The 14125-nt window shown below is 44.3% G+C and overlaps 1 protein-coding gene across 1 annotated transcript in view; it reads left to right on the plus strand.

The window, feature by feature from the left end:
* Positions 1 to 7627: 7627 nt before the first annotated feature.
* LOC133537461 (tumor necrosis factor alpha-induced protein 2-like) overlaps positions 7628 to 14125 on the plus strand; it is a 69127-nt gene continuing 62629 nt past the window's right edge. The window contains exon 1 of the mRNA XM_061878484.1: positions 7628 to 7845. The gene's annotated coding sequence lies outside the window, so the exon portion shown is untranslated. The remainder of the gene's footprint in view (positions 7846 to 14125) is intronic.

Consider the following 14125-nt stretch of genomic DNA (forward strand, 5'->3'; position numbering starts at 1 on the left):
CCCGGAGGATTCCGAGTCATCAAAGTGTTAAAAATAAGTCATATACAGTACAGGCCAAAAGTTTGGACACACCTTCTCATTTCAATGCGTCTTCTTTATTTTAATGACAATCAGGTACTTTAACTTTTAACTTAACATTGTAGATTGTCACTGAATGCATCAAAACTATGACACCTGTGAAGGGAAAACCATTTCAGGTGATTACTTCTTGAAGCTCACCGAGAGAATGCCAAGAGTGCAAAACAGTATTTAGAGCAAAGGGTGGCTACTTTGAAGAAAGTAGAATATCCATCCATCATCCATCCATCATCTTCCGCTTATCCGAGGTCGGGTCGCGGGGGCAGCAGCCTAAGCAGGGAAGCCCAGACTTCCCTCTCCCCAGCCACTTCGTCCAGCTCTTCCCGGGGGATCCCGAGGCGTTCCCAGGCCAGCCGAGAGACATAGTCTTCCCAACGTGTCCTGGGTCTTCCCCGTGGCCTCCTACCGGTTGGACGTGCCCTAAACACCTCCCTAGGGAGGCGTTCGGGTGGCATCCTGACCAGATGCCCGAGCCACCTCATATGGCTCCTCTCGATGTGAAGGAGCAGCGGCTTTACTTTGAGTTCATCCCGGATGGCAGAGCTTCTCACCCTATCTCTAAGGGAGAGCCCCGCCACCCGGCGGAGGAAACTCATTTTGGCCGCTTGTACCCGTGATCTTATCCTTTCGGTCATGACCCAAAGCTCATGACCATAGGTCAATGTTTATTTATATAGCCCCAAATCACAAATCTCTCAAAGGACTGCACAAATCATTACGACTACAACATCCTCGGAAGAACCCACAAAAGGGCAAGGAAAACTCACACCCAGTGGGCAGGGAGAATTCACATTCAGTGGGACGCCAGTGACAATGCTGACTATGAGAAACCTTGGAGAGGACCTCAGATGTGGGCAACCCCCCCCCCCCCTCTAGGGGACCGAAAGCAATGGATGTCGAGCGGGTCCAACATGATACTGTGAAAGTTCAATCCATAGTGGCTCCAAGACAGCAGTGAGAGTCCCGTCCACAGGAAACCATCTCAAGCCGATCAGCAGCGTAGAGATGTCCCCAACCGATACAGGCGAGCGGTCCATCCTGGGTCCCGACGAGCGGTCCATCCTGGGTCTCGACTCTGGACAGTCAGTACTTCATCCATGGTCATCGGACCGGACCCCCTCCACAAGGGAGGGGGGGACATAGGAGAAAGAAAAGAAGCGGCAGATCAACTGGTCTAAAAAGGAGGTCTATTTAAAGGCTAGAGTATACAGATGAGTTTGGGTGAGGATGGGAATGTAGGTCGACCGGTAAATTGAGAGCTTTGCCTTCCGGCTCAGCTCCTTCTTCACCACAACGGATCAATACAACGTCCGCATTACTGAAGACCCCGCACCGATCCGCCTGTCGATCTCACGATCCACTCTTCCCCCACTCGTGAACAAGACTCCTAGGTACTTGAACTCCTCCACTTGGGGCAGGGTCTCCTCCCCAACCCGGAGATGGCACTCCACCCTTTTCTGGGCGAGAACCAGTAGAATATAAAACATTCATTTTCAGTATTTTCACCTTTTTTATAAGTACATAACTCCACATGTTCATTCATAGTTTTGATGCCTTCAGTGACAATCCACAATATTAACTTAAGAGTTAAAGTACCCATGATTGTCACACACACACTAGGTGTGGTGAAATTATTCTCTGCATTAGACCCATCACCCTTGATCACCCCCTGGGAGAAGAGGGGAGCAGTGGGCAGCAGCGCTGGCCGTGCCCGGTAGTCATTTTTGGTGATTTAACCTCCAATTCCAACCCTTGATGCTGAGTGCCAAGCACATAGGTAATGGATCCCATTTTTCATAGATTTAAATAGTCATCAACACATCGAATGAGAAGGTGTGTCCAAACCTCTAGCCTGTACTATATATATATATATATATATATATATATATATCCATCCATCCATCCATTTTCTACCGCTTATTCCCTTTTAGGGGTCGCGGGGGGCGCTGGCGCCTATCTCAGCTACAATCGGGCGGAAGGCGGGGTACACCCTGGACAAGTCGCCACTTCATCGCAGGGCCAACACAGATAGACAGACAACATTCACACTCACATTCACACACTAGGGCCAATTTAGTGTTGCCAATCAACCTATCCCCAGGTGCATGTTTTTGGAGGTGGGAGGAAGCCGGAGTACCCGGAGGGAACCCACGCATTCACGGGGAGAACATGCAAACTCCACACAGAAAGATCCCGAGCCTGGATTTGAACCCAGGACTGCAGGAACTTCGGATTGTGAGGCAGACGCACTAACCCCTCTGCCACCGTGAAGCCTATATATATATATATATATATATATATATATATATATATATATATATATATATATATATATATATATATATATATATATATATATATATATATATATATATATATATATATATATATATATATATATATATATATATATATATATATAAATGGGTTGTACTTGTATAGTGCTTTTCTACCTCTTTTTTTAAGGAGGAGCCCAAAGCGCTTTGACAGTATTTCCACATTTTCCCATTCAGGCACACATTCACACACTGATGGCGGGAGCTGCCATGCAAGGCACTCACCAGGACTCATCAGGAGCAATGGTGAAGTGTCTTGACCAAGGACACAACGGACGTAACTAGGATCATAGAAGTTGGGGATTGAACCAGTAACCCTCAGATTGCTGGCACAGCCACTCTACCAACTTCGCCATGGCGTCCCCCATATGTATATATATATATATATATATACACATATATATATATACACAGTATGAAAATTTGTTTATTTTATTTTATTTTTTTATCTGATCAACTTCAGATTTATCTGTTGATGCAATGTTTAGGTTTTAAAAATATATTTTATGCCTTTTTTGTCAACGTTTTGTCATGTTTTTTGTGTCAAAAACACAATATATAAAATATTTTCAACAACAACAAAAAATTCCAAATGGAATATTTCTGCGATGAGGTGGCGACTTGTCCAGGGTGTACACCGTCTTCTGCCCAAATGCAGCTGAGATAGTCTCCAGCGACCCCCCGCGACCCTGAACGGGACAAGCAGTAGAAAATGGATGGATGGATGGAATATTTCATGTGAAATAATTGAAGCCTTGAATAGGTAAATAATCCATCCATCCATTTTCTACCGCTTGTCCCTATTTGCATAACAAAATTGAATTTGATTCATTATAGCTTTTTGAACAATGGCAGTTTAAAAAAAAATCGGACTAAAGGTGAAAAAGGCTCCCACTCAAAACCATCCATTCATCTTCTTCCCCTTATCCGAGGTCGGGTCACCGGGGCAGCAGCCTAAGCAGGGAAGCTCAGACTTCCCTCGCCCCAGCCACTTCGTCCAGCTCTTCCCGGGGGATCCCGAGGCGTTCCCAGGCCAGCCGGGAGACATAGTCTTCCCAACGTGTCCTGGGTCTTCCCCGTGGCCTCCTACCGGTTGGACGTGCCCTAAACACCTCCCTAGGGAGGCATTCGGGTGGCATCCTGACCAGATGCCCGAGCCACCTCATCTGGCTCCTCTCAATGTAGAGGAGCAGCGGCTTTACTTTGAGCTCCTCGCGGATGGCAGAGCTTCTCACCCTATCTCTAAGGGAGAGCCCCGCCACCCGGCGGAGGAAACTCATTTCGGCCGCTTGTACCCAAGATTTGTCCTTTCAGTCATGACCCAAAGCTCATGACCATAGGTGAGGATGGGAACGTAGATCGACCAATAAATTGAGAGCTTTGCCTTCCGGCTCAGCTCCTTCTTCACCACAACGGATCAATACAACGTCCGCATTACTGAAGACCCCGCACCGATCCGCCTGTCGATCTCACGATCCACTCTTCCCTCACTCATGAACAAAACTCCTAGGTACTTGAACTCCTCCACTTGGGGGAGGGTCTCCTCCCCAACCCGGAGGTGGCACTCCACCCTTTTACGGGCAAGAACCATGGACTCGGACTTGGAGGTACTGATTCTTATCACAGTCGCTTCACACTCGGCTGGAAACCGATACAGTGAGAGCTGAAGATCTCGGCCAGATGAAGCCATCAGGACCACATCATCAGCAAACAGCAGAGACCTGATCCCGCGGCCACCAAACCGGAACCCCTCAACGCCTTGACTGCGCCTAGAAATTCTGTCCATAAAAGTTATGAACAGAATCGATGACAAAGGACAGCCTTGGCGTAGTCCAACCCTCACTGGAAACGTGTACGACTTACTGCCGGCAATGTGGACCAAACTCTGACACTGATCGTACAGGGAGCGAACCACCCCAATCAGACAGTCCGATACTCCATACTCTTTGAGCACTCCCCACAGGACTTCCCGAGGGACACGGTCGAATGCCTTCTCCAAGTCTACAAAGCACATGTAGACCTGTTGGGCAAACTCCCATGCACCCTCAAGCATACTTGCCAACCCTCCCAGATTTCCCGGGAGACTCCCGAAATTCAGCGCCTATCCCCAAAACCTTCCGGGACAAATTTTCTACCGAAAATCTCCCAAAATTCAAGCGGAGCTGGAGGCCACTCCCCCCAACATTGAGTCAGACCTGACTCATTGTTGTGACCCTCTTAAACAGGACAAAACTGCCATCTACTGTACATAGAATAGAATGTAAATATATTCTAGATTTAAGTGCAGTCAAGGAACATGCATTAGGGAGTCTGTTGTTCTAATGCCCACAGTAAAGAGACGTAACTTCATCACGTCGCCTGGTTATTGACTCCAACACAATATATTACACCATCGACGGGCAAAATGAAGAATTACGCTTGCAAGTTCCAGAATGATTGGAAACAAGAATTTCAGTTTATCGGGGAGAGTTCGAAGGGGAAGGGGTATGTTGCCTGTAAATTTTGTAGAACAGACTTCTCCATTGAACACGGCGGCCGAACGGATATACTCAGCCATGAACGGTCAGCGAAGGACAAAGCGTCCGCAGCGCAGCATCGTTCACAACCCAGATCACACCTCGCAAAATGGAGACCCGATGGTGTATCTTATGCTGAGACAAAGATGGCTATGCTGATAGCTGGAAGCAACATCCCGTTCTCATTTGCTGATGTCTACAACAAATCCGTGAAGGATGTTCCCGGATTCGGAGATCGCTCACCAATACGCAAATGCAGAACAAAGGTTACTCAAATAGTGAAAGGTAAGTGTTGTTTTTTTTTTTTAGTAAATGGCAAGCACAGTACAGTTAGTAGAACAACTGTGTTTTTATTACTTTGTATTTGATAGGTGCCGTCGGAAATTCAACTATTTCTTTTATCTATATATAAAATAAAATAAAAATATATAGCTAGAATTCACTGAAAGTCAAGTATTTCATATATACATATATATATATATATATATATATATGTATGTGTGTATATATATATATATATATATATATATATATATATGTATATATATATATATATGAAATATACATGAAATACTCGAGTTGGTGAATTATACGCCACCCCTCTTAACCACGCCCCCCGCCCCAACCACACCCCCCAACTGTGGTTGGGGGCGTGGGCACTGCTTCCCCTTCCTGAGGCGGCGGATGGTACTCTGGAATCGCTTCGAAGCTGTCCGGAAGTCGTTTTCCATGGCTTCCCCGAACTCTTCCCATGTCCGAGTTTTTGCTTCCGCGTCGCTGAAGCTGCACACCGCTTGGCCTGTTGGTACCTGTCCACTGCCTCCGGAGTCCTATGAGTCAAAAGATCCCAATAGGACTCCTTCCTCAGCTTGATGGCATCCGTCACCGCCGGTGTCCACCAACGGGTTCTAGGATTACCGCCACGACAGGCACCAACTACCTTGCGGCCACAGCACCAATCAGCCGCCTCGACAATAGAGGTGCGGAACATGGTCCACTCAGACTCAATGTCCCGCACCTCCCTCGTGACATGTTCAAAGTTCTTCTGGAGGTGGGAATTGAAACTTTCTCTGACAAGAGACTCTGCCAGACGTTCTCAGTAGACCCTCACAATGCGCTTGGGCCTGCCATGTCTGTCCGGCATCTTCCCCCACCATCGCAGCCAACTCACCACCAGGTGGTGATCGGTAGATAGCTCCGCCCGTCTCTTCACCCGAGTGTCCAAAACATGAGGCCTCAGATCCGATGACTCAACTACAAAGTCGATCATGGAACTTCGGTCTAGGGTGTCCTGGTGCCAAGTGCACATATGGAAAACCCTTATGTTTGAACATGTTGTTTGTTATGGACAACCTGTGGCGAGCACAAAAGTCAAATAACAAAACACCACTTGGGTTCAGATCCGGGCGGCCATTCTTCCCAATCACGCCTCTCCAGGTTTCACTGTCGTTGCCAACATGAGCGTTGAAGTCCCCCAGCAGGACAGGGGAATCACCTGGGGGTGCACTTTCCAGTACTCCCTCGAGTGTATCCAAAAAAGGTGGGTAGTCTGAACTGCTGTTTGGTGCGTAAGCACAAACTACAGTCAGGACCCGTCCCCCCACCCGAAGGCGCAGGGAGGCTACCCTTTCGTCCACTGGGTTGAACTCCAACGTGCAGGCTTTGAGCCGGGGGGCAACGAGAGTTGTCACCCCAGCCAGTCGCCTCTCACTGCCGGCAACGCCAGAGTGAAAGAGAGTCCAGTCCCTCTCGAGAGAACTGGTTCTTCTCTACCTCGCGCACTAGCTCAGCCAAGTGCCAAGTGCCCTGCCTTCGGCTGCCGCCCAGCTCACATCGCACCTGCCCTCTATGGCCCCTGCTATGGGTGGTGAGCCCATTGTAAGGGGGACCCACATTGCCTCTTCGGGCTGTGCCCGGCCGGGCCTCATGGGTACAGGCCCGGCCACCAGGCGCTCACCATCGTGCCCCAACTGCGCGCCTGGCTGCGCGTCCGGGCGAGGAAAGTCCATTTTGTTGTGTATCCATAGAAGTCTTTGAGCTGGTCATTGTCTGATCCCTCACCTAGGACCTGTTTGTCTTGGGAGATCCTACCAGGGGGCATGAAAGCCCCCGGACAACATAGCTCCTAGGATCAATCGGACACGCAAACTCCTCTACCACAATAAGGTGGAAAAAGTCACACGTCCATATATGTTATTTTTACTTTCAATGCTTAAATCTCCATGTCAACTTCAGATCTATCAGTCAATTATAAATGTATCATTATCTTTTAAGCAATGCCCTTTGTTTTATTAGAGTCAATATTGCAGCTTGTTATTGCTACGTTACACCTGTTTGCTCTATTATTCCACCTTTTATGTGTTTTTTTTTATTTATTTTATTTAGCTTTGGGCCACACTTTGGACACCCCTGCCTTAAACAATGGCTAATACATCACAGCATGGCGACATGCCCCCTAGTGGCATAACTTGGTAAGTGCTATGATCTTCCACGGATGATCTATGTCATACTTATTTATAGACTTCTTCTGCACATGTAAACATGAACATAACTAGTGTGTGTGTGTGTGTGTGTGTGTGTGTGTGTGTGTGTGTGTGTGTGTGTGTGTGTGTCAATAGGGGAGGAAGAGGAAAGGATGACCATTTCCTGTTGCAGCTAGAAAATAAAGCAAACAGGAAATGAGGAGCAGAAGTCTCCAAGAGCCCAACGAGGCGCCAAAGGAGACGATTAGGAATCAGCCCCGCGAGCAGAAGCAGCACCTGAAGGAAGCTCCTGTTGGAGCGAGGAGAAGAAGAAGAAGAAGAAGAAGAAGGAGGAGGGTGCATCATCTGGCATCCTGGTGGAGAGATGTTAGCTTGCTGAAGGAACCATCTTGGAATATTGCTGTCATCATCTACAAAGAAAGAAAAGGGCAGGTAAGAGCTGCTTTGTGACGTCACTGTCATGTCGTGACGCCATTATAATAAACCCTCACTGCTTCAACAATGAATGAATGAAGCATCCTCACTGGCGCTCCCTGAGGACTGTAGCAGCATTGCACTAGTTATGCCACAAAGTAAACATTCTGAGGCGAAGTGGGAGACACTTCCGGTTGACTGGGTGGGCGTGGCTAATTCTCTTTATGTCTCTCTCCTGATTGGACACAAACGTGTGAGCAGTTTGCAGCCTTTATGACCTTTTTGTCAGAAGTGTAGCATTTTGTGCTGCAAAAGAACCATCCATCCATCCATTTTCTAGAGCTTGTCCGTTATTGGGGTCGCGGGGAGCCTATCTCAGCTGCATTCGGGCAGAAGGCGGTGTACACCCTGGACAGGTCGCCACCTCATCGCAGGGCCAACACAGATAGACAGACAACATTCACACTCACAGTCTAGGGACCAATTTAGTGTTGCCAATCAACCTATCCCCAGGTGCATGTCTTTGGAGGTGGGAGTACCTTGAGGGAACCCACGCAGTCACGGGGAGAACATGCAAACTCCACACAGAAAGATCCCGAGCCCAGGATCGAACCCAGGACCTTTGTATTGTGAGGCAGATGCACTAACATCATGTTTCCTACGAATAGCTGGGCACATATATCGTGGGGGTGTAACATATACGCCATAAATTAGGTTTGGTTTGTTTGAGTTTGGGTACAGTAAGGGAACAGAATGCTGAACATAATGTGAATTGTGGATTATATTTATAAAGTGCTTTTTCTCTAGTGACTCAAATCGCTTTTTTTTACTTAGTGAAACCCTGATATATAATTTTTACATTTGAACCAGTGTGGGTGGCACTGGGAGCAGGTGGGTAAAGTGTCTTGCCCAAGGACACAACGGCAGTGACTAGGATGGCGGAAGCGGGGATTGAACCTGCAACCCTCAAGTTGCTGGCACGGCCGCTCTACCAACCGAGCTATATCGTCCCTAAAAGCCTTAACGATTTTTGATGACAAAAACAAGCTCTTCTCCAGTGAATACAGTTTTTACTAAAAAAAAACAAATATGAAACAAGTGCAACAGGAAGAGTTTGAACTAAACAATTCGTCTGATCATTTTATTTTGAAATTCTTCTTGAAGTAACAACATTGATACAGTCACATCACACTTAAATTTTTAAATATAATTTTTTTTTAGCATATTCCAGTTACTTTTGGCCCAATTTAATAATTTTCAAGCATAAAAATGCCAAATTGAACTAAAAACATCAATACTACAGTCATATTGGCCATTAGACTAGACCAAACCAGGCTGTTCAGTATCGTGGCCTCTGATTGGCTCGGCCTTAGGTGGCGTCACAATATTGCAATGGTACCACACTTTAGAAAAACACTTGCCTCTCCAAGTACCACCATCATGACAGTCATTAAAATACAGTAGTCTAGTAGGCCTAAGAAGCCATTAAAAACTTGGCAGAGGTTTTAGTTAACATGTATATTGAAGATGTAAAATTACACACAGTTTGAACAGTAACACTATGTTTGAATATAGGAAAAAAACTCTGTACTTATTAAGGAACCAAATATTTTGGATACAACTAGATCAGTGGTTCTTAACCCGGGTTCGATCGAACCTTAGGGGTTCGGTGAGTCGGCCTCAGGGGTATGGCGGAGGTCAAAACACCCGACTCATCGTGTAAATAAAAACTTCTCCCTATCGGCGTTTTACGTATACGGCAACAGCAGAAGTCAGACTGATTTGCAGGTGTGTAATTTGTTGTGAGTTTATGCACTGTGTTGGTTTTGTTGTTTGAACAAGGTGACGTTCATGTACAGTTCATTTTCTGCTCCAGTAAAAAAAACATGGTAACACTTTAGTATGGGGAACATATTCACCGTTAATTAGTTGCTTATTAACATGCAAATTAGTAACATATTGGGTCTTAACTAGTCATCAAGTACTTATTAATGTCTTATTCTCGGCATGGCCTTATTGTAACCCTAACCCTGACCCTAACCCTAACCAAATAACTATAAATTAAGTCTTTGTTACTTAGAATATGTTACCCTAGTGTCCAAATAACTCTGAAATTAAGTCTCTGTTTCTTAAAATATGTTCCCCATACTGGTGTTACCAAAAACATAACTGGTATATGTTGTGATCCAATTCCCGGATCACATCTTTTGTCTATATTTGAGTCCTTGTTTGTGTTTTGATTATTAATTTTAGACTCTTCCTGTTCTGAGTCTTGCACTTACTGTTTTATCTCGTTGCCATGGTTTCTCATTTGTTCCACCTGCTATGTTTTTCGACGCACACCTGACGGCAATTGTTTACTTTAGTATTTAAGACTGTTTTCTACCTCAGTTCGGTTTGGGCTCATGGTTTGCTACGCGCAACTGTCTCGTTTGGTTATCTCTGCTTTGTCGGTTCTGTGCTAAATTACACCTTAGCTTCTGTGCGCTTGACACGCGCTTCTGTGACACTTACTTGGACTTTTTGTGCTAGCTATTAGCTTTAGCTTTTCGTGCGCTCTGGCACGCCTTTACTTTGCTGTTTGTACAAGTGTTCTTTTATTTTTTGTATAATAAATCAGATTCTTACCTGCAATCCTGCCTGTCTGGTCCCACTGCATCCTGAGGTGATATCTCCGTGCATCACAATGCGTTTTGAATGTGACAGTATACTTGTCTTGAATTTGAAAAAATATATATATACATTTTTCACTAAAGAAGTGTTTGGTGAATGCGCATATGAAATTGGTAGGGTTCGATACCTTCGACAAGGTTAAGAAACACTGCACTAAATGGAGCCCACAGTTTGAGAATCACTGCTTATTGCAATACCAAGGAGTGTAATGGTGGGCAGTGTTTCATGCCTTTGTTAATGTAAAAAAAAATGCATTTAGAAGGGATTTGATCAGTTTTCTATGCCCAAACTATGAAAATGTTGCATTTATAATTTGACTTTGTAAAAATGCATTTAACAAATTGACAGCTTGACGCAACAATGGCGGAACATACTGCTTGTCTTTTTCCGTCTGTGTATTTCACCGGGAATGCCAAATGTTCCCAAACAACCACCCCCGAAGAGGCTTTTCTCCTTGGCACTATTGGACGGGCTTTCTCGACTTCTTTTGTAAGAACGGTTCCAAAAAGCCATTTCAACCTGTGTGTGTGTGGGTGGGTGGGTCGCGCGTTTGTGTGTGTGTTCTGGCAATGCTGACTTAATGGGGACATCGCTCTGTTTAATGGGACCCATTATTTCCCTGCTTGGCACTCAGCATTAAGGGTTGGAATTGGGAGTTAAATCACCATGAATGATTCCCGGGCGCGGCACCTTTGCTGCCCACAGCTCCCCTCACCTCCCAGGGTGTGATCAAGGGTGATGGGTCGAATGCGGAGAATAATTTCGCCACATCTAGTATGTGTGTGACAATCATTGGTACTCAGTCACCTTAAGAGGACCTCTGATGGTATGGGGACAAAAAAAAAAACAGGTCCCCTAAAGGGAAATCTTTTTAAATGATAGTCAGATCCATTCTGAAAATGCCTAAGGGATTTTTAAACTTGGGCCCATAAAACATGTTTACTGGTTAGTTTGAGTGTGAGACATTTGCACAGCAGCCCCCTCATCGGGCTGTAGCTGGTACTGCACTCGCTGCTCTTCTCACACTTCTTCCGTGTATAGTTGATCACTTTCACGTGGTGAAACATCCTATAAGAGGACAGCTGTAGTGTATGAGGATCATGTCATATTTAATTTGAACTTTAAAAAAAAAAAAAGGTCCTCTGTAGACACATACAAATTTGTGTGAATTATGAAAAATTATTTGAATTTGGTCCCCATGAACCATATTAACTCTTTCTTCCCCAGAGTCCCGAGTAAGTCTGATCAGCACATTACTTCATCAATCCAGAGATTTAGTAAGAGCTAACTGGGCAGGGGCCATTTTACCCCATTTTTTTTTATGCCTCCACAGTATAGCTCGGTTGGTAGAGTGGCCGTGCCAGCAACTTGAGGGTTCCAGGTTTGATCCCCGCTTCTGCCATCCTAGTCACTGCCATCGTGTCCTTGGGCAAGACACTTTACCCACCTGCTCCCAGTGCCACCCACACTGCTTCAAATGGAACTTAGATATGTTCACTATGTAAAGCGCTTTGAGTCACTAGAGAAAAATATAATTCACTTCCCTTCACTAGAAAGGGTGGTCCCCACAAGTCATGATCAAAACTTGGTCCCCATTCCGAATGATAACCAGTATGTACGTGTGTGTGTGTGTGTGTGTGTGTGTGTGTGTGTGTGTGTGTGTGTGTGTGTGTGTGTGCTGTTATGCTTCATGCTACAAGTGAAAAGGAGGGAGAGGGTGAAGATGCGAAAGATATGAAAGACTAGAGAAAATGAAAGAATGCATATGGGGGTGTACTAGTACACATGGAGGTACAGTACTTGAGATCAAGTATTTGATCCCTTACCAGACAGGGTCCAATGTGCGGACCACATTCGAACGCTCCAGACACCAGAAATGATCCAAAACCACAACCACCCTGAAACCAAAGCAATTGAAAAATGCTGCAAGATTGCAGCCCACATTGATTGATTTATTGAGAGTTGTATTAGTAGATTGCACAGTTCAGTACATATTCCGTACAATTCCCCAGTAAATGGTAACACCCGAATAATTTTTTTAACTTGTTTAAGTCGGGGTCCACGTCAATACAATTCATGGCCATTTCTGTCTCGCAGCTTTTTTTATTGGCCAAATTGTATTAACAAAATAATAGTACACAAAAAAACTAGACTACATAATTTTGAGAGAAATCCTGTGTGAAATGCCTACATGCACAAGCCGAATTTAAATGCTAATGTTAGCATGCCAGCAGTTAAATTGACTATGAAGTAGGGCTGCGAATCTTTGGGTGTCCCACGATTCGATTCAATATCTATTCTTAGGGTCATAATTCGATAATATATGGATATTTTCGATTCAATTCGATTCTCGATTCAAAAACTATATTTTTCCGATTCAAAATGATTCTGTATTCATTCAATACATAGGATTTCAGCAGGATCTACCCCAGTCTGCTGACAGGCTAGCAGAGTAGTAAATTAAAAAAAAAAAAAAAGCTTTTATAATTGTAAAGGACAATGTTTTATCAACTGATTGCAATAATGTAAATTTGTTTTAACTTTTAAACGAACCAAAAATATGACTTATTTTATCTTTGTGAAAACATTGGACACAGTGTGTTGTCAAGCTTATGAGATGCGATGCAAGTGTAAGCCACTGTGACACTATTGTTCTTTTTTTTATTTTTATAAATGTCTAATGATAATGTCAATGAGGGATTTTTAATCACTGCTATGTTGAAATTATAACTAATATTGATACTGTTGTTGATAATATTCATTTTTGTTTCACTACTTTTGTTCTGTGTCGTGTTTGTGTCTTTATTGCAGTTCTGAATGTTGCTGGGTCAGGTTTGGTTTTGGAATTGGATTGCATTGTTATGGTATTGCTGTGTAGTGGTTTGTTGGATTGATTAAAAAAAAAAAATCGATTTTTTAAAAATGAGAATCGATGCCGCACAACGTATTCAAATCAATTTTTTCCCACACCCCTACTATGAAGCTTACAAATGTAAAATTAGCTGAAAAAGTTAGTGTGCTAAAGTCAGCATGCTAAATGTTAGAATACGTCAAGTACCAAGTCATTTGACTATGAAGTGTACACGTGAAATTAGCTATAAAAGTTAGCATACTAGTGTTAGCATGCTAAATGTTAGAATGCATCAAGTAACAAGTCATATGAGTCTGAGGCATTCGGCTGCTTAATTGGCTAAAAAAAGGTAGCATGTTAACAGTTAGAATGTGTCATGTACAGAGTCATATGACTATGAAGTCTACGCATGTAAAATTAGCTGAAAAAGTTAGTGTGTTAAAGTCAGCATGCTAACTGTTAGAATACGTCAAGTACCAAGTCATATGACTATGAAGTGTACGCATGTAAAATTAGCTGAAAAAGTTAGCGTGCTAAAGTCAGCATGCTAACTGTTAGAATGTGTCAAGTACCAAGTCAGATGAGTCTGAGGTGTTCAGCTGCTTAATTGGCTAAAAAAAGGTAGCATGCTAACAGTCAGAATATGTATAATACCGAGTCATGTAACTTTTGATTGATTGATTGAATGATTGACCACAGCTGCAGGAGGAACGACGCAAACTCTCCGCTCATGTCTACGGTAAGAGCCGAATGTAAACAAGGAAAAGCCGGCTG

Source organism: Nerophis ophidion, linkage group LG18, assembly GCF_033978795.1.
Source record: "Nerophis ophidion isolate RoL-2023_Sa linkage group LG18, RoL_Noph_v1.0, whole genome shotgun sequence".
NCBI lineage: Eukaryota > Metazoa > Chordata > Actinopteri > Syngnathiformes > Syngnathidae > Nerophis > Nerophis ophidion.